Source organism: Myotis daubentonii, chromosome 7 (assembly GCF_963259705.1).
Source record: "Myotis daubentonii chromosome 7, mMyoDau2.1, whole genome shotgun sequence".
Classification (NCBI taxonomy): Eukaryota; Metazoa; Chordata; class Mammalia; order Chiroptera; family Vespertilionidae; genus Myotis; species Myotis daubentonii.
The window spans coordinates 50,950,761-50,971,497 of record NC_081846.1 but is presented as its reverse complement, the minus strand read 5'-3'; the positions used below and the strand labels follow the sequence as shown (position 1 = coordinate 50,971,497).

Here is a 20,737-nt window from a genome sequence, read left to right as displayed (position 1 = left end):
TTAACAGAGAACAAAGTGACATTTCTCTGTTTAGAATTTGTGTGCTTCCTACCTCCAAAATAAATATGTGATTTGTCCAGGGTCACACAGCTTATTAATGATAGAACTGAAATCAGAACTTTTATTTCCTGATTCCCAAACCAGTGCCTGCCAGTTTCGAACAATTCTGAAATAATTTTCAAGTACTAAAATGACTGTAAACTTAAATAAAATGTATGCAAATATATCACAGTAGCCATATTAAACTAGTATTCACTCAATGAATTGTATTCCTTGGAGAAACACAAAACAAATCTAGTAAATGACGTATTTTGGCAGAAATAGAGGTGATCTTTAAAAATCTGAAAAACAAGAGACCAAAAAGAAAATACTCATAATATTTGAATTTAGAAATTGTATCATACAGGTTTGAAACCTGATGAACTATATTTCCACAGTCAATTTATATTTTACTTCTAAAACTATAAAAAAATTTTGCTAAACCTGGTTATTTTTAGTTATCAATTGAGCAGATCACTTTCTGTAATTCACCTGTCCCACTTAATCTCCCCAAAGGTTTCCTAACACCAAAGTTGTAATATAAGCATACAATATTTATGGCTCTTGACCACCTTATACTATATAATTTGAGGTGGAGAAAATGCATATGCCTGCAATTCTCTCTTTAAGAGGGCTTGATTTTCACACTGAGGAGAAAATAGACTGCTGCCAAAATGACTGCCAGCTCCTTGTAGAGTCCCTCTGCTATTCTGGGACATGCACCATCTGGGCCTGGCAAATCGTGGAGAAGTATTTGAGGTGCTTTTGTGGTGTTTCCGCCACCCCCTTTATAAAAGACTGTTACTGCCACTAATAACAAAAAAGACCAGGTACAATGTTATTCTTACAGTTGAGATCTCACAGAACTCTTTTTTTTTTTTAACACCCAAGGAAGAAATTGCTGTACGTAGAATTTCACAAGCCTAAGAAATATTGCTTTATAAATTTCTTTTTTTAGAAATAATTTAGTTTAGTATGTTTAGGATATGTATTTCATATGGTTTATAATAATATCAATATTTAGTATTACAATTGGGATTAACTAAACAGCATACTTCATACATGTGTTTAAAACATTTACATTCTTTTTTTTTTTTTTAAATATATTTTATTGATTTTTTACAGAGAGGAAGGGAGAGAGATAGAGAGTTAGAAACATCGATGAGAGAGAAACATCGATCAGCTGCCTCCTGCACATCTCCTACTGGGGATGTGCCCGCAACCCAGGCACATGCCCTTGACCGGAATCGAACCTGGGACCCCTCAGTCCGCAAGCCGACGCTCTATCCACTGAGCCAAACCGGTTTCGGCCATTTACATTCTTTAATAACTTTATTATCCACCCTTAAGTTTTCACGGTAAATGCAGATTACATTTAAAATAAGGTCACATAACTAAGATATGTCTACCTCTTCGTTTGTGTTTTTTACGAGTATGTTTCAGGACATTCTAATAATAAACCACAAACTACAAAATTCACTCAATCCATGACTGCCTTTGACAATCCAATATCTATAAAATGCATTGTTTAAGACTACACAATTAATTACTCTGTTGAATAGAAGGTCTATATTAACTTCAGATACTAATGCAAAGTTAACATAAATAGCATGATATGGTAAACTAAAATAAAACACTACATTCTAGGCATGCTTGGAATCAAGAAATATGTAACACATCACTTTTATTAATAAAATTGTGCAGCTTGGGGCATTTTTTTTTTTTGCCTCATTGTATAACTACTGAATTAAATGTTTAGAAAAGCACAATAGGCCGAAACTGGTTTGTCTCAGTGGATAGAGCGTCAGCCTGCGGACTGAAGGGTCCCAGGTTCGATTCCGGTCAAGGGCATGTACCTGGGTTGCGGGCACTTCCCCAGTGGGGGATGTGCAGGAGGCAGCTGATCGATGTTTCTCTCTCATCGATGTTTCTAACTCTCTATCTCTCTCCCTTCCTCTCTGTAAAAATCAATAAAATATATTTTAAAAAAAGAAAGAAAAGCACAATAGGATCTAACATTCCAGTCACATCAGTTGAAGTTAACTTTGAATATAATCAGAGTTTAGGAATATGTTTGAGGCAGTATTTGATGAATTTAAAAAAATACACAGGCCCGCCCGATTGGCATGGCTCAGTGTTTGAGTATTGACCTATGAACCAGGAGGTCACGATTTGATTCCCGGTCAGGTACATGCCTGGGTTGCGGGCTAGATCCCCAGTATGGAGAGTGCAGGAGGGGGCCAATCAATGATTCTCTCTCATTGTTGATGTTTCTATCGCTCTTTCCCTCTCCCTTCCTCTCATAAATCAATAATTAAAATATATTTTAAAAAATACATAAGCTCACTCAAATCAGTTCCCATAATGTGCTTAACTATATATATATATGGTGTAGCCCATAGGCTTGTACTCTTGCTCCACACAGAACTTTCTTATGCAAATTTAGTTCTAATAGATATTATCCTGTCTTAAATTCTATTTTTCTTTGCCATATGGTAAGTTTTATTTGGCAAAATAATTCATTGGGTCCAGTTTTATGTGCATTGCTATTTTCAGATTATGCCTTCACCTATACCATCGGATTTTTTCCTGAACTCCGGAAACCACTCAACCCAGTAAGACATAACTTGCACTTAAGTAAAATGATGCTTTGACAGTATGAGGTACTGAAATATATGTGTCCTACATTTAGACTGAGAGCCTTAGCCATTAGAAAATCATTATGTGGTGACATAGTTTACTGAAATATAAATTTGTGTGTGCTGTGCTTATAATTTTTCCTTTATCAGTTCAAGCAAATTGAATTATGAGGTCTCTAATACCTCATTTTTTTTGAAGGTATATCTGGAGGAAAGGAAAAACAAAATCACAGGGCAAATAAGTTAACTAATTTCATGTAGCCTCAATATGTGTAAATAATGATGTTTATACTAATGACGTTGGCTTCCATTTTTAACAGAAATCTCACATAGACCATTTTGAAAATCCAGTTCTTGGCATGGGTCATATCTGTTTGCTCATGTGCTAATTGGTTAGGTTTATTTTATTATAAAATTTATCAATGTGAGATTATTCTCAAAGGTTTGGGTAGTGCATCTTTCTACATCAATGACTTTTCTCCTCTGTTGATTTTATCACTTCACTCTTGACGCCATAGGTCTGATACATGCATATTTCACAAGGAAAGAAAGAGAAGGTAATTTCAGATGACTATGGATTAAACTGCTAAACCTAAACAGCCATAAAACAAAAAGAAAAATACTCTTAAACATCTGTGTGCATCATAAACCTATATGTATTTTTGAGAGATAAGGCAATTATATTTCCCCTTCAGTCTTAGAGGTGATGCAATACATTCCTAGCAAAAGCATAAGGAAAAGTAGGAATTGGCAACACTTAGCTCTCCTTATACACAGTCAGGCCATCAAGTCTTCCCTTGTCACACAGTTGACAGCTTACATAGGTTTGAACTGCTCAGGGCCACTTATACATGATATTTTCTATATAATACAGTATATAATACATATCCTATCTAATAAAAGAGAAAAATGGTAATTGGCGTACGACGATACCCTTTTCATTGGCTAATCAGGGCTATATGCAAATTAACTGCCAACATGATTGGCAGTTAACTGCCAACTAAGATTGGCAGTTAACTGCCAACTATGATTGGCAGTTAACTGCCAACTATGATGGCAGTTAACTGCCAACTAAGATTGGCAGTTAACTGCCAACAAGATGGCAGTTAATTTGCATATGTAGGCACAATGCAGAGAGGTGAAAGGGAAAGCAGGAAGAAGCCCCCTGCCACTGACAGTGATCGGAAACCCAGGGGGGAGCTAAGAGCTGGGGGGCAGGGCAAAGGCGGCCCTGGGGCCGCCTTTGCCCTGCCCCCCAGCCATGATCGAAGAATCAGGCGCCTTTGCCGCCCTGGCCAGTGATAGCAGGAAGTAGGGGTGGAGCCAGCGATGGGAGCTGGGCACGGTCGAAGCTGGCAGTCCCAGGAGCTAGGGTTCCCTTGCCTGGGCCTAAAGTGGAGCCCGCGATCGCGGGGCCGCTGCAGCTGCGGGTCCCCGCTGCCAGGGCCGGACGCCTCAGCCAGAGGCGTTAGGCCTGGGCAGGGGCGGAGCCTGCAACCGCGAGGAGCTGGGGGTCCCCTGCCCAGGCCTGACACCTCTGCCAGAGGCCTCAGGCCTGGTCAAGGGGCCGATCCGGTGATTGGTGATCGGAGGGTGATGAGGGTCAACTCCTCTGGCTGAGGCATCAGGCCTGGGTGGGGGGCGGAGCCGGGGATTGGGGGGATATGATGGTCCCCTTGCCCAGGCCTGAAGCCTGGGTCAGAGGCGTCAGGCTTGGGCGGGGGGTGGAGCAAGCGATCAGAGGGAGATGGAGGTCCCCTGCCCAGGCATGATTCCTGGGCCAGAGGCCTCAGGCCTGGGCGGGGACCAGAGCCAGTGATCGGGGGGAGATGGGGGTCCCCTGTCCCAGCCTGACACCTCTGGCGGAGGTGTCAGGCCTGGGCAAGGGGCCGATCCTGCGATTGGAGGGTGATGGGGGTCAACGCCTGAGGGCTCCCAGTATGTGAGAGGGGGCAGGCTGGGCTGAGGGACACTCCCCACACACACACACACACACCCAGTGCACGAATTTCGTGCACCGGGCCCCTAGTAACATATAAAACCTGTGTTAATCAACTGTTTATTGTAAGGCTTCCTGTTAACAGAAAGTTATTAGTAGTTAAGTTTTGGGGGAGTCAAAAGCTATACATGGATTTCTGACTGCATGGGAGGGTTAGTACACCTAATCTCATGTTATTCAAGGTCCAAGTGTATTGTCTCTACCACTCACTGTGCAGGAACAGGTATTTTCTTATAAAATGTAACTATATTGTACACTGAACATAGCTACAAAAATTGTTTTACCTCCCCTATCACCCAGAAGAGTAATACGTACCAAATATTTTGGTTAATTGGACAATTGTTCATTAAAATTCATCTTTTAAGCAAAATTCTCCAAACATAGTCTATAATTTCAGAACCTAATATTTAATATTCCAAAACCTAATATTTTATTTTATCTATTGGTTCATTCATACTTCTATTTGCCATTCCTAATCAAATAATCCAAGTTTAAAATTTCATGTTCCTAAGATTTGTGCTTAAAATAGCACAATTTACCAAAATTAACTCAAACTACATTTACATTCTATTTCAGCTACTAGTACTTTATTGCACCACAGGCTGCACGAAACAGATATCAGGACATAATGAGCTAACCTGCATTATATTTTTGTTTTTTATCCCCTCCTGAACAATGGTTTTAATGGGAAAGAGAACAAAAGAGCTGACTAACTGAAGGGGCAAGTTATACAATGCAGAGTTCTGAAGCTACGTACCAATGCAGCAGAGAGAGGCTGCAGCAAGGCTACAAATAAAACCATTTCTGGAATAGCACTGCTTGTTTTCAGCTGAGGAAAAAAAAGACATGTTCTTTTCCTTTCTTTTTTTTAAACTCACATAACTAATCTAACATTACTGGCTATAAGGAAAGGTATTTACCTTAGGAAATTGTTTAGAAAGTTTTTGAAATTAGAGACATAGAACTTTTAAATATTTTAATCTATTCACCAAAGCAGAGGGGCCTTACAGGAGAGACTCTGATGCTACCCATTTGAATAAAGAAATGAGTGCTAAACTTATTGTGGGCTTAATTTAGTTTGAGGTTCATTTTAGAAACAGGACTTAGAAACAGGGCTATAAAAACTCAGGGATTGAATAGCGCTGGTAGAGACGTTAACTGAGCTGCAGAGAAGGGACTGATTGCCTGTTACATTTGCAGGCATTACTCAGCATTTTTGGACATTTTCACAAACTGATAAATCTTGCCAGCTGCATAAGCAAGTTGAGACCCTTTTTACTGCTGCTCCATTGTTCGTTTTTCCGCCAAAGAGAAAGGGAGAAAAGACAACTTCAGCATTAAGGAAAAGGCAAATTGTGCAACTATTCAATAAGAATGAAATCAACTCAGTCTCTTGTGTCCTATATTCTCCTCCAAATCCCCTAGAAATATACCTATCATCATTCTATCTGACACATTAGAGAACCAAAATGTGTGCCGCACTGTGTTCAGTAAATGTTTTTTTGAATGAATGAATGAATGAATGAATGAATTCATAATCAATGGCTTATCCTAGGTCATCTGCTCAGTACACAGGTCATGAGACAGCAACATCACTATCCTAGTCTCCCATCTCATTCTAACACACATATTATCATTAAACTAAAAGAACTAAAACATATGGCCACAATGAAAATTTTTAGAGCTTCATTCAGATAAAAATTCTCCTTTCTTTGAAATCCAAGACTGTAACATAAAAATTTAATTAAGGGAATATTTTTATATTTGTGAACTAAAATTATATGGCATATTGCTTATTGTTTTTCTAATAAACACTGAACTTTGAGGATATAAAAATCATCTAGAGAGCTCTTTGAAAATACATAGGCTAAGGTCCCACCCTAAGGTTTTGTTTTAGGGCTCTGAAATTGGGTCCAGAATCTGTTCTCAAAACACCTGTTCAGGTGATTAGGATATAGGGCTTGTGCTTTATCAATAGGAAAATATTGCGAGACACTAGTATAGAATAATGGACTGGGTGAACATCTTTAACGAATATCAAAAACAAGTCTTTGATATGTAAGGAATTAATTAATGCAAGTATTATTTTGTTGATTAACAATAAATTCATGATTCAATTAATTAAAATGTTGGAAGGAATCACTTTTGACCTAGAGCAGGCATGTGCCCTGACCAGGAATGGAACTGTGACCTCCTGGGTCATAGGTTGACACTCAACCACTGAGCCACACTGGCCAGGCCAGAGATTTATTTTTCTTAACCATGAAAGTTCAGTGGTAAAGCAATGGATTTAGAATGAGAATATCTTGGTTCACATTTCGGTGCTAATTCTTAAAAAAATTGTGGCATTAAAATAATCTCTTGACCTCCCTCAGCTTCAATGCCACCATTTGTTATAATAACTTTAGGTGTTTCCCAGCCTTCACACATTTTTGGAAATTGTGCCCCATGTGTAAATCATGCTGAAAGATGAAACTAGACAACCGCGTTTGTACCACCTCATGTTCCCATCCCATTCCCAGAACCAGAGTCTGGTAGACTAAATGAGGACACAGAGCATAGGGGAACCAATCCATAAGCTTAACTGTGACAATAGGATTCTCTTTCCAGAGAATGTTTAAATTGGAGTAAGACTGAATGAGTCAGAATGTTGTTGGAACATGAACTGAGTGATCTAAAGTTGAGTGTGGGGAAGTGATATCTGGCCATGAGCAAGCAGAGGACACCAGCCAAAACAGCAAAAGAGAGATAAGCAGGAACAAGAAGCAAGCATGAAACCACTGAGAAAAAAAAAGGGGGCTATTTTGATTTGGTTCCTGATTTCTCAGTTCCAGTTCAGGCTCTTTATGGCTTAGCTATGTTTTGGTCAAAATGCTTTCCAATTGTATCCTTACAATATATAGCCCGTTGTACTTATACTAGCTTGAATGTGTTTTTATTCCTTGAAATTTGGTCAGTGTCCCCTGACCAAAACTTTAAAAATGTAAAATGGCTTTGCTTATAAAAATTCTTAAATGGTAACTGCCTACCTCAAAGAGGAAAATAAAAATGGAGTTTCAAGAGTGGAAAGTCTCACAGATGAAAGATAGTTTGTAGGAAGTTTGATATTTTAATTTGGGTCTACTGGTTCACAATTCAATGCTTAAAAAACCCCCACAAAAAACAGAAATTCAGGCAGCAGGGCTGATATTTTATTTGAAACATTTATTGTCCCAACATGCTTTCTCACTGAGAAATTGAACCATCTACTTTTTCATAAAAGTAGACTAAAAGAATCCTTCCAGGATAAATCTTTTTCAAAAATGGTCTTTAATATAATTGCAAACATTTGGACAAATTTCTAGTTGGGCTGTCAGAGTTTTATGTTTTAAAGGATGGATAAGGAGGAGGAGAAGGAGGAGGAGAAGGAGAAGGAGAAGGAGGAGGAGAAGGAGGAGGAGAAGGAGGAGGAGGAGAAGGAGGAGGAGGAGGAGGAGGAGGAGGAGGAGGAGGAGGAGGAGGAGAAGAAGAAGGAGGAGAAGGAGAAGGAGAAGGAGGAGGAGGAGGAGGAGGAGGAGGAGGAGGAGGAGGAGGAGGAGAAGGAGGAGGAGAAGGAGAAGGAGAAGGAGAAGGAGAAGGAGAAGGAGAAGGAGAAGGAGAAGGATTACATTTGGAGACTGATTTTGAGAATGGTATACTGATAGGTCTGTCAGAATGGATGACCTGCAAATGGAAGCTCTGAACCATTTAATGAGTGATTGAAAGTGTTCTTTTAAATGATCATTTTAGATCTTGTATAACATCTGCCAGAAAGAACAAGTTTTAGTGTAGTCGACACTAAGTTGTGCCCATAATATTGAGCCAAATTTATTTTCCACATAAAGTCACAGTTTTATATGTTATATAATCTTTTGGCAGAAATAAGGAATAACATTCAAAATTCAAAGAATCTTGGTATAAAAATGTCTAGTGTTTTAGATGTTTCAAAGTAAGGCCAGAAAATAAGTTGGATATGATAAAAATACCAAAAATTTATATTCAGTGAGCATAGGGCATGCAGTTGCTAGGCATACATATAGTAGAATAAAGTTCAACAAGAAAATAAAAAATGATCACTAAATACCAATCAGCCAATCAATCAAGCACCAAAGAAACGATTAAACCACAACTCTGCTAAGTTAGATGCTGGAGGAAGTAGGACCATCAGAGATTTGCAGTGTGCTCCCCTTTAATTAATAACTTTTCTGTGTAGACAAGGGAGTCTATCTATGTAATCTGCCATGATCCATTTAGTGTTATAAGCACAAAGCTAAACTCAAGATCCAACAAAAAACACATTATACTTCAGCATTTGGCAACAAGTTCACCACTCTTTTTTTGGCTTTTTGGTCTTTATTATTCTGATTTATACTGTATTTGACTTTGTAATTCAGATCAAATCATTTTTGGAAGTAGAAAAGAAATAAACCAAATGAAGCTTTCCCTTCCTATAGCTTATGCCCATTTCCAGTGACCTTTCTTTTCAGCGATAAAAGATCCAATTGCATGCTCTCCTTGAGACACACCTGCATATACCTGAAGGCAGTTATACTGTCTCCCTTTATGAATACTGTATAATTATCTGCATTGTTCATTTGTTTCTTTCCAATTTATTCCCAATTGCACTGATCTGCTTAGACACTCTAACAGAGAAATGGTAATAAAATAGCATAAAGATGATGCCTGATCTTTGCATTGATTTTTCTTAATACACATTATTGTCGCCTTCTAGTAATAGAAGCTTTTTAACCCTCACCTGAGGATATTTCCCCATTGATTTTCAGAGAGAGTGGAAGAGAGAGGAAAAACAGAGATAAATATCCATGTGAGAGAAACACATTGATTGGTTGCCTCCAGCACCCGCCCTGACCAGGATCCTGGCCAGGGAGGAGCCTGCAACGGAGGTAATGCCCTTGACCAGAATCAAACCCAGTACCTTTAGGTCCACAGGCCGATGCTCTATCCACCAAGCCAAACTGGCTAGGGCAGGATATCTTTTTTAATTTAGCCTGTGTCTTTGTGCTAATCAATTTGACATTTTAAAAAAAAAGGGTCGAAACAATAAAGTTGATCTGTACATGTAAAAATATCCTATGATCCTCCTCGTCTTCCTGTGATTAATCAGAAGCAACAAATATATGTTGACTACCTGTTAAACACAAGTCACATATTTTTGGGGTAAGATTATTGATATTTACTTTATTAGAAATTAAAATAGAGAAATCATAAAAATGTATTAATTCATTTATAAATAATAACAAACCAGTAACATGCTAATAAAATAATATATTAGATGAAAAATAATCATAGCCCTAATAATATCTGAGTGGCATTGTTTCATAAATTTTCAAATCTTTTTAATATACGCCTTAATGTCTAGATTCTTAAATCTGCTTTTCATTCAATGTTATAATTTACACTTGATGAAGAAAATCTGGTCACATATAGATATCTAGCTAGAAAGTTTTAATAGCCTTTTCACATAAGTGTGAATAGTCTTCTTTGATAGCCTAGCAAAACTAGACAGGTGGAATCTCAAACCGTATCAATAAACTTCTTGTTTCTGCTACATTAAAATCTATTTGCTTATCTTGCACTTTGAATGGATCCATTATCCATGCATGATTTTATATCATTATCCATTTCTCATTTGTAAAGTATCTGTTGACTAAGTCATGCAGATCTTTGAAATATTGAAATACTTCATTATCCTTCTGCTAACATCAGCACTAATCACATCTGAAAATCCTGTAAATTTTGAGAAGTTGTTGAGCTCATGGTGACAAATACAAGTTTTCCAAAATTCTAATTTTTCTTTTGAAAGTTCAAATGTTGTCATTGGTAACAAATATTATCAGTTATTTTTTTTATTGATAGGTTCACTTCATTCATTTTTTAAAAATCATCCGTTGAATAACCAAGTATGAATAACCATTATTTGTCTGTCAGTCATTCTTTCAAGTGAAAATGATGTCCCATAGAAAAGCAGCTATGGCCAGCCGGCGTGGTTCAGTGCTTGAGCATCAACCTATGAACCAGGAGGTTACAGTTCGATTCCTGGTCAGGGCATATACCTGGGTTGTGGCTTGATCCCCAGTGTGGGGCGTGCAGGAGGCAGCTGATCAAGGACTCTCTTTCATTATTGATGTTTCTGTCTCTCTCTCCCTCTCCCTCTAAAATTATCAATAAAAATATATTTAAAAAAAGAAAAGCAGTTTGTTCTGCTTGCAACTCAAACATTGCATGAGATTTTTGTGGTTTTTTAGGCAACTATTGTCATAATTTAGCATGTGGCAGATATTCTTTATGTGTACTTCCATTTCAGCACACAGAATATTTAAAATATGTGCACTTGCATGTCTAGACGAAATAGAGTTAATATTTTTTAGTGCTTCATCAAAGACATTTATTTAGTAAAACTGGATTTTAATGTTATTTATGTATTTACTTACTTATTTTTATTGGGAGTATATGGCAGTGACTAATATAATTAATGACTACTACTACAGTTTGGTGCCACTATCTTGACAAGTGTTAAGACCAGGAGTTTTCATTGTTCTTGCATAATAAGTGCAAATGTCAATAGAGTGAAAAAGGCAAAAAAATGTTTTTGTATTATTAAGAAGATAGTTTGATGTGATGGACTCCCTAAAATGTTTCAAGGGAATTCAAGAGGGTCTGTGGACTATGCTTTGAGAATAGCTGTTGAAATCATGCCAATAATTTTTCTATTTCTTGAATTATATTCTATATGAATCAAAGACTATGAATATGCAGAGAACACAACTGTGGAATATTTTTACATAACTCAATGAGTGGAGGGAGGGTTAGAAGTGAAATGCATAAACAAGAGGGTAAAACAAAAATGCCTAGGAATGAAAAAAAAAAAGTAAAGAAAAGCAGTAAAATAAGGTTTGGCCCCAGGAAGAGGCAGTTGAGATTCCATCCTTCGTTATTCCATAGAGAGTTTTATGGAGAAGATCACCCTCTTATTTTCTTTTTCTTTGCTTGCTTCTATTTTCCTTCTTCACTATATTCCAACTTCCATTTTGGAATTTCTACAAAAAGCACTCTTTCTTCATTCATACAGGTTGATCTCTAATCCTCTAAATGCCTTTAAAAAAAATGGTGTGCAATCTTCCAGACTTCTCAAATCACCCGAAACCTGAAACGCCACGGCCCAGGCCCAGGTAGCACATAAATTATGGTGTTCTAGACCTAAAACCAGCCTGTTGCCTCTTTGGTTTTGTTCCAACGCACTAACATACATAGCCCAAAATACCACTGGCCTTTTAAAATGGCATATCACATTCCAGGGTAATATCAAAAGTACTGCCTGGTAGCATTTGTCAAGTTTCAAAGTAACTCTTTTCAGGATTTTCAAATTCACTGAATTTCTTAGATTGAAATATTTTATGTAACAGAACTCTTGTAGTTTTCCCTTCTTGCTGAATATATTATTAGAAACCCTGAAATCTGGTTTCTTTTTAAAATTTTTATTCAATATTTCTCTTTAATTTTTAAATTATTAATAATAGCTTAAAATAAGTCATATTATAATCTAAGACTTGTCATTAACCATTTATTACTCTTCACACAGATTCCTCCCACTACACACGCAACACAAATAATTTCACATCTCCAAATGCAATACATACTAGTAATTACCCTCATTGCCCCACTCTGCCAACTCTGGCTCAGTAGCGTACATTGTTAATTTACTCTTGTTGTCATTACATTTGCTAATGATGGTAATTTTATAACTTCATTTGCCAATTTGATAAGTTCTATTCTATATATTTAAAATTTTTATGTACATATTGTGATAGTATTTACAGGTTGGTTGTTTTTCTTTAATGTTCTCAATCTAAAGACAACTTTTACAAAAACTATTCATTGGAAATAGTAGATTCTCCATGAGTATATAATGACTTTTCTAAAATTCTGCTAAATTCTAAAGAAAAAAAAAATGAACCTGCCCACATCTTGATCTTGGACTTCCAGCCTCCAGAACTGTGAGAAATAAATTTCTGTCGCTTAAGCTATCCATTCTGTGGTATTTTGTCATGGCAGCCTCAGCAAGCTACAGCAACAACCAATCCAATATGAATGGAATTCTTCTATCTCTAGTTCAATGATTTCCCTTTAATGGTATTTACGGAACAAAAGCAGACTAGCATCCTGGCCCATTTATCTCAGTGGTTAGACCATCAGCCCTGGGACCAAAGAGTTGCAGGTTCAATTCCAGGACAAGGGCACATACCTCGGTTGCAGGTTCCCCAGCCCTGGTAGGGGTGTGTGGGGGAGGCAGCCGATCGATGTGTCTCTCTCACGCCTATGTTTTTCTTTCTCTCGCTCCTTCCTCCCTTTCACTCTCTCTAGAAATCAATGGAAAAAAATATCTTCAATTGAGGATTAAGGGAAAAAAGCAGACTAGCAACAAATATCATAAAAGGCATGGATAAAGTTTGTGTTAGTTTGGTAAAGCATGTGCAATACATTAGAGATGTTTCTTAGAAATAACTAGTAATCTTTCTCCTAAAATATTAGGTCCTTACTGAACTGTACGTCATTATCTTCTTAAATTTCCAGTAGAGTAAAAATGAATATATTTTAAATTAGAAAGTTTTGACATGAAGTTAGGTCAAAAAAGTGTTTAACAGTTAAGGTCATATGGGTCAACTTTCTCTTTAAAGTTATGTGAATTCTCAAGAAAGAAGAATATCACTGCTCTTTTCTTAAATAAAAAAAGTTGTCCCTAGCACCCAGTGTATAAAAGTATTGTTAATAATAATTTGCGCCGAAACCAGTTTGGCTCAGTAGATAGAGCGTTGGCCTGCGGACTGAAGGGTCCCGGGTTCGATTCCGGTCAAGGGCATGTACCCGGCTGATCGATGTTTCTCTCTCATCGATGTTTCCAACTCTCTATCTCTCTCCCTTCCTCTCTGCAAAAAATCAATAAAATCTATTTAATAATAATAATAATAATTTGCTAAAACATAGATGCACGTATCTATGGCACAGTCTACAAGATTAACAAGACAATTCAAGGGGGAAAGAATAGTTTTTTAAACAAACAGTGCTGCGACAGCTGGATAGCAACATGTAAAAGAATGAAGTTAGACCCCTACCTCACATTATATACAAAAATTGGCTCAAAATGGAGCATAGACTTAAATGTAAGAGCTAAAACTATAAAACTTATAGAAAAAAATATAAAGTTTCATGACTTTGCATTTGGCAACGATTTCATGTATATAACTGTTAGGGGCAGAAATAGAGTACTGGGGATTAGTTATAGTTATAAGAAATATTAATCATGCTAAATTAACCATGACTGTTCTGCTCTGATTAAAGAAAGCCCATTCTAACACCTGTCTGAGAGTGTACTCCCCAAGACATGGGAGTTAACCTCGGAATGCAATCCATTCTCCTTTTCTGAGAACTGCCTATCATCATGGAAAGATTAACAACCTTTTTTAAAAAAAATATATTTTATTGATTTTTTTTTTTTTACAGAGAGGAAGGGAGAGGGATAGACAGTTAGAAACATCGATGAGAGAGAAACATCGATCAGCTGCCTCCTGCACACCTCCCACTGGAGATGTGCCCGCAACCAAGGTACATGCCCTTGACTGGAATCAAACCTGGGACCCTTCAGTCCGCAGGCTGATGCTCTATCCACTGAGCCAAACTGGTTAGGGCGATTAACAACCTTTTTGACAAAATAATCTGGTCCTATAATTCCTACTTTCCCTTGTAATCTTTGTCCTTCTACCCAATATAAGCAGCTGGCTTATGGGGAAAGGTAGAGTAGATTTTCATGGATGACCTGCTGCTCTCACATACTGCAGGCATTATTGGAATTAACACTCATACATGATTCAACCCTATCTCTGCTTAATTGGCTCCAGTAGTGACAGGCAGCCCATTTGTTGCCCAATTTCATAACATCAAAAACACAAGTGACAAAAGAAAAAATTAAGCCAAATGTTATACATATTGCATCAAAATTAAGGCCAAGGTTGTCTATGGAGCGCCAAAGGAGGAAGAGGCCATATGAGAGGGCAAGAAGTTCTTTTCCACTTAGAGGAATAAAACAAGAACCAAGTTAGATAGAAACTCCCATTTGCCAGAGAGGAACTGTAAGGTTGGTAGGGAACTGAGAAGGAGTGGGAGCAAAGAGCCAGAAACTATAAAAACATAAACCGTTAGAGGGTAAATTTTGAAGAGACAGAAATATAACAACAAAAGGTTCAATTCAGGGAAAAAACAAAGCTTATATTTATATGTCATCATGTTACTTTGACATCACATTAATATTAATTAATTTTTAGAAAATGATTTGAGCCCCTGCAATGCCCTGACCACTCCAGGGAATGTACCGATGGATTCCATTCTCAGTGTCTGCTGTGGCTGCACCTTCTCAATTCAGTCATCTCAGGGTAAGGCCTTAAGTGCAAACAAGACTGAATGGGTCACGGGCTATTTTAAAAAATATATATTTTATTGATTTTTTACAGAGAGGAAGGGAGAGGGATAGAAAGTTAGAAACATCCATGAGAGAGAGAAACATCGATCAGCTACCTCCTGCACACCCCCTACTGAGGATGTGCCTGCAACCAAGGTACATACCCTTGACCGGAATTGAACCTGGGACCCTTCAGTCTGCAGGCCGACACTCTATCCACTGAGCCAAACTGGTCATAGCACTATTTTTAACAGATAATTTACAGCAACTTAACCAATAATTTCAATTAAAACAGATTTTTTCATTAATAGTGTCTTTTAAACACCTTTCAATTTCACTGTATTCTAGGAACCATAGCGTTTTTCAGAGAACTTTAAAAAATTTGCTAAAACTTGTTTTTTGTGTGAAAATGACTGTGTGTGTGTGTGTGTGTGTGTGTGTGTGTGTGTGTGTGTTTTAACCTAGTAACTTGTCACCATTAAATTGCTCCTTGATTTGTTTTTTGTCAAAGCCCTGCAGGGACAATTAGAGCACACTCACCCACTCCACAGGTCAGGCTGGTCATCCTGTGGCCCATTTCTTCTGCTCTCAGGATCACAAAACAGGTGCCATTCCTTATACCCCTGAGACACTGTGCCCTTTGGGACCTCTGTGTTTCTCCCTTTTCTCTGCCCTGAACACTCTTGTTTCACCTCATTCAGATAAAAATCACTTTCTGCTCCTCCTTAATAACATTTTTGTGACAGTGTAGAAACTTCATCTCTTTAGCATAACCGTTTCTCCTTTTGATTTTAACTGGCCTCACCCAGCACCCTGACTCACCTATCTCCTTCTCTGTTGCAGGATCACTAACTTATTCCTATTCCTTAAGCCCTCAGGACAATGAGGTTCGGATTCAGATAAAATAATCTTAGGAACAAAGCCTGGGTCTGTTTACCCCAGGGACAGAGTTTTGATCAAACCAGAGGAGATAACATCTATGCCTCAAGTTGTGTTTCAGCTCCACGCCCAGAAAAATGGCAAAACCAGAGGAAGGAATGCCATGGCTGACATCAGGACCAGATGCACTGATCAACTACCCCGCATCCTGCACCAACCCCGCAGTAGAGAACACAACCCGGACCACAACCCTTACTCCTGTATTAATGACTTAGCCCATTCCCGGAGGCCACTGGGAAGCCAGGTCTTAGAGCATTAGCTAACCTGTCTGGGTCACTTTCTAAAAATAAACCTTGCTTTATTTGCTGCAAACTCTTGTTCCTGTCTTACTGGGCTTTGAAGCGCACAGACAAACAGACCCCTTTAGTCCTAGAACAAGAGGACTAAAGGGGTCCTGCCACCTTCATGCCGATCTTGCCTCCACCATCGCCTTACCCTGCTATATTTTTGTCAAAGAAAGTATATTCACTGGTATTTCATTACGCATTGATTTGTCTACTTCCTACCTCCATCACTAGACTGAAAACACCATGTGGGCAGGAATTTTGTTTTATTCACCATATTCCAGCACCTAGAATAGGGACTGGCCTATGCTATAGGAGAGCACATTCGGGTTTTTTTTTGTTTTTCAAAATGAATGCATGCAGATTTAGGGAATCTGTACTCATTCAAAGAAAGTATTTTGAAATTTTGGTGAGTCCGAAAGCAGATGAATTACAGCTGCCATGTACAGACTGCACCAACCTCAGTCCTGACTGTCGGGGCCAAGCCATAGCTCTACCATCACTCAGGTGCTAGGGAGGCAAGGGCACAGACACTCCAGCCAGACTCCCTGGGTTCAAGTTTGAGCTCTGCCACTTACAAACTGTCTGCCCAAAGGCAAGTTAACTTCACCTCACTGTGCCTTGGTTTCCTCCTCTATAAAGCGATCATTAATAATAGCACTTACCTCATGGAATTAAATGAGAAAATATCTGTAAAGTGCTGCTTAAAATAGTGGCTGGCACCAAATAGATGTTATACATCTTTTGTTAAAGAAAATAATTAATAGCTGGAAACGTCGAAACATGACCAAACGAAAAATCTGGAAAGGCACAGTTTGGGGGAAATTTGGCTTATTTTTTCTGACCAGAGTTGCTCTCAGAATAACTCTCTCCCCCACCTTTACCTAATCCCAGCATAATCTAAAGTGAGCTGTGAAACAAGTTTAATTGACTAATCAGAATTTCAAAGGGAAGTGATTACTTCACAGCCACAGCATCCGGGACCCTGCGTTGAAGATTGCCAGTTCCCACTCTTCCCCCCACCCTCCTCTTCCTCCTCTTTTCCCCTCCCAAGGTAGCTGAGAGAATAGGCCTTTCTTTTGCTTTTGGAACTTACTGGGAAGAAGTGACGGGATTCGCCTCTCCAACTGCCCCAGAGGAAAACACCGGTTGAGCCCCCAGGCTAAATGGTGGAAGGCTGCTTTTCTGTGTCAAGCACAGACCAGTATAAGCTGGTGAGGACTGCGTGGTCTGTAATGCGCTAGGGATAACCCCAAATAAGCCCCAGGCTCTCCCCTCCACCCCCAAGAGGCTCTGATGTTTCCCGCTCTGAATCGCTGGGTTCCCTGACAGGGCCCTCTACACAAGGAGCTAGAATGCTTCTTACTGGACTCCTCTGGGAGATCCAGAGTTTTCCTGGGTTGGTGGCCAAAGAGTTTATTTCTGGGTCTCTAGTCCATCCCTTCACCCTGCTATCTCTGGTTAATAAAGCAGAATCCTGTCTGAAATCCCCAGTGCCCTCTTGGATACTGTATAATTAATTAGGCCTCCAATTGTGCCTTCCCCTCCCCTCCCATACATGGAGAAACCCTCTGGGCCAGGCCTTAAAGGAAAACTGCCCTAATAAACGAGTCTCTAGATAGAAAATATCACAGGAAGTAAATGAACACTATTAGTATTGGCTGCAAAATCCAACGCGTTATTTTTTACCAGTATGAGCATTCTAGATGCACTGGCCACCTAAAGAGATATTTGGAAAAAAACAGACCAACCATGTTCAGAGGGAAGAAAAAAGAAAAAGTCATCAAACGAGTTGCAGTGAGTTCAATGAATCTAATTCTGTTGCTGGGTTCATGTGATATATAACCAGCCACTGTGCTCTGTTCTAGTGGTTTATAATGTTACTTCGACCTCTCCACGAAATTGTTTTCCCGTAAATCTCTGTGGCCATCCATTCCTGTCTACACATTATGTTCCTAAAATAGACACCATCTAAAAATCTCTTCAAGGAGCTTTGTGGAGGAAGCCTAAATTGCAACACTGCTCCTAGAAGAAGGGTGCAATGGCTCGATAGCAATGACAACAGCAGCAACCACAGAGGGGGGGTCACAGGAGTTTTTCACCGTAGTTATTCTGCTTCCCAAATGCACAGAGGAGGGGAAAGAACGTGTCAGACGCCTGGGGACGTGCAGAACCTCCACTTGCATCACCCTGGCCTGCCAGGTATTGCAGCCAATAGGAAAGGTACCCACTGCTCCTCAAGCAGAATCCACCAACCTCAGCATGGAATTTTCCTATTTCTGTTTGGCATCACCCTCTTGGGATGATTTAAGGGGCTTTATGGAGAAATATGCTCTGTTACTACACTAGCGCATCAGAAACCTGCCCGCAGCACGGGAACCTGTCAATCCATAGAAAAGGAAGCCGCATTGATAAGTGTCATCGCAACAGCGTTTGGCAATTTGCAAGTTTGCGAGGGCACCTCAGAAATATTCAGTCACATGCACGCATGGACAGAACGTTACCCTGCTTTGGTTTTAATCATTTCACCAGACACCTAAAAAGGCACCTGCCACCGCTCTATCTGGACTCATTTGTTAAAGAGGAGTGACAGTTGTCAGGGAGTAACTGAAAGGAACAAAAAGAAACATGAGAAGTAAACGTGGGGTGGGGGTGTCTTCACACACATGCCTCAAACAGGTAGGAGAGAGGGAATCCATGATAATGAAGACGTCCGGAAAAGCCTCCCGTCCACCCAGAGACATTTCTTGTGCCATTTGGAAAGGCAAGGCGTTCACACTGGGAACGGAACAGCATCTGCAGTATCATTGCTGATGGTGACCTCTGTCTAATTAAAAGTAACAGGATTTCCCATCTGGTTCCACAGAAAGGATCTGTGCCCACTGCCCGCTAGCTCCTTTGTTAGCACAGTTCCATCGGAGTTAGCGGGGAGAGATCATTGTCCCCTTCTCGCCCAAGCCAAGCCATGAGGCATTTCTCCTCCAAAGCCCAGCCTCAGCCTGGGGAGGCTGAGCACCCCTGCAATGCTAGGCTCCAGCAGCCGGCCGCTGCCTTCTCTTCCTGGGCTTAACACTGAGATCTAATGTGTGCTCCCTCCTTAAGAACACCATGACCTCTATTCCCAGCTAGTGCAGTTCCAAACCCCAGTGCAGGAGGGGGCTTCAAGGGAGACCTTGAATAGGATCGAGGCAAGCAAAGGCAAGAACTGGCCAGGTTCCAAGCTATTTCAGGCCAAAGAATCCCATCTTGTATCAAAATGCTGAGCTGCAAAACAAACCTGATTTCAGTTCATGGAAGGTTGAGAGAGGAGGGGGAGGGGAAGAGGAGGAGAAGGGGAGGAGAAGAGAGGGAGGAGGGGGACAGTCCGAATTCACAGACAAAAATGGACTTCCTGCTCAGCCCAAACTGTATTTCCAAGGGCTCTTTTTCCAAAGGAATAACTGGAATGAATATGTCTAACATCGCCACGAAACAACCAGATGGCTTACCTGATTTAAAAGAAAATTATCCATCCGCAGTGAGGAACTGCATCTCCCAGAGACCAGATAACAACGTGCCTTCAGTTGCAATTGTTCAGATTCCTTCTTGTAGAAGGTGACCAAGGATTTACAAGGGCTGCAGTCTCACTGGGGCAGAACACACATACACAAACACACACACGCACACATACACACATGCACCGGAGACCTCTGCAGCATCCTCTCGGCTTCATCCCGGCCTCACTCTATGGTACCTAATACAAATCAGCAAATAGCTTGTTTAAAAAAAAAAAAAAGTCGAGGAAGCACCTTACATTATATCGCCATCTAGTGGTCCAACGTTAAATATGTTCTCATTAGCCGGATTTACATGTTCTTTCTCAACCTCTTTTCTCTCAGCTTCTTTCTTTCCCTTTTGCTTCTCTCATTATTTCTCCCTCTTGTTTCTCCTTCATTTCTAATACTTCCATCATACCAAATACCTAATGACTCAAAGATGAACAAGTTTAAAACTAAATATAGCTATCTTCAAATATAGCAAACCTTTTTGTTTATTGCATTTTATTTTTGTTTAAAAGAATTATTTTATTCCCATTATGAATCATTATAGTCTTTACAAATTGTAAAATTTGTGAATAAAACTTTGTGGTTTTATTCCACCTGAAGAAAATTGGGTGGTACTTATTACAGATCTGCAGTTTTCCATTGGGGATCTACTTAAAATTTTACTCATTTTTAATAACGTGTTTAAATAATAGGTTTTATGTTATAGTGAACAGCTCAGAGTGAGAAGATATGAGTTTTACTTCAAGCTCCACACTAATGACCATATACGTTTGAGCAAGTTACCGAACTCTTCTATGAAAACT

General features: G+C 39.3%; 1 protein-coding gene across 1 annotated transcript in view; it reads right to left on the bottom strand.

Annotated features, from left to right (window-relative positions):
- LOC132238577 (sodium channel protein type 1 subunit alpha) overlaps positions 1-20,263 on the bottom strand; it is a 104,449-nt gene extending 84,186 nt beyond the window's left edge. The window contains exon 1 of the mRNA XM_059704228.1: positions 19,878-20,263. The gene's annotated coding sequence lies outside the window, so the exon portion shown is untranslated. The remainder of the gene's footprint in view (positions 1-19,877) is intronic.
- Positions 20,264-20,737: the final 474 nt, after the last annotated feature.